The sequence below is a fragment of the Sesamum indicum genome, unplaced genomic scaffold, assembly GCF_000512975.1.
Source record: "Sesamum indicum cultivar Zhongzhi No. 13 unplaced genomic scaffold, S_indicum_v1.0 scaffold00312, whole genome shotgun sequence".
Taxonomy (NCBI): Eukaryota; Viridiplantae; Streptophyta; class Magnoliopsida; order Lamiales; family Pedaliaceae; genus Sesamum; species Sesamum indicum.
The window spans coordinates 1-551 of record NW_011628205.1 but is presented as its reverse complement, the minus strand read 5'-3'; positions in this window follow the sequence as shown (position 1 = coordinate 551).

Sequence of the window (551 nt, the reverse complement as noted above, 5' to 3'; positions counted from 1 at the left end):
GAAGACCATTATATATATACACCGATAGAACAGAGATAGAAAGAGGTGAGATGATGAGATATTTTCAAGAGCATTGGAAACTTGAGAGGAACAAAACCAGAGATAGAAAGGAGGGAGAGGAAGAGGCATCGGCTGAATAGTGGAAGAATAAGGTTAAGTAGTGATTTAGGGTTAAGTAGAAGAAGGGTCCAGTAATGGGCCGGTCGAACAACTGGGCTGCCATCCAAGTGGGGGGGGCACGGGCCAAAAAATCCAACAACATCATTGGATAATATAACATTATACTCCAGAATGATTCATGCTTTCTTGGAGAGACAATGTACATGTTTTATAGTTTCTATAATTTTAAGCGAATAATTGCATCAGATGTCCAAATACTTCAATAGGTAAAACTTTTTTATGAAATAAATAACATGGGCTAGGAAGGTAATTTAACTACGCTATCTTTCGTCAGCTTATACAATAGTCAATATGCAACATATCACTCAATATGTCAAGGAGGAGAAACACGTAGAGAAAAATAAAAGATAAGTTGGAGAGCAAGCAAGAAC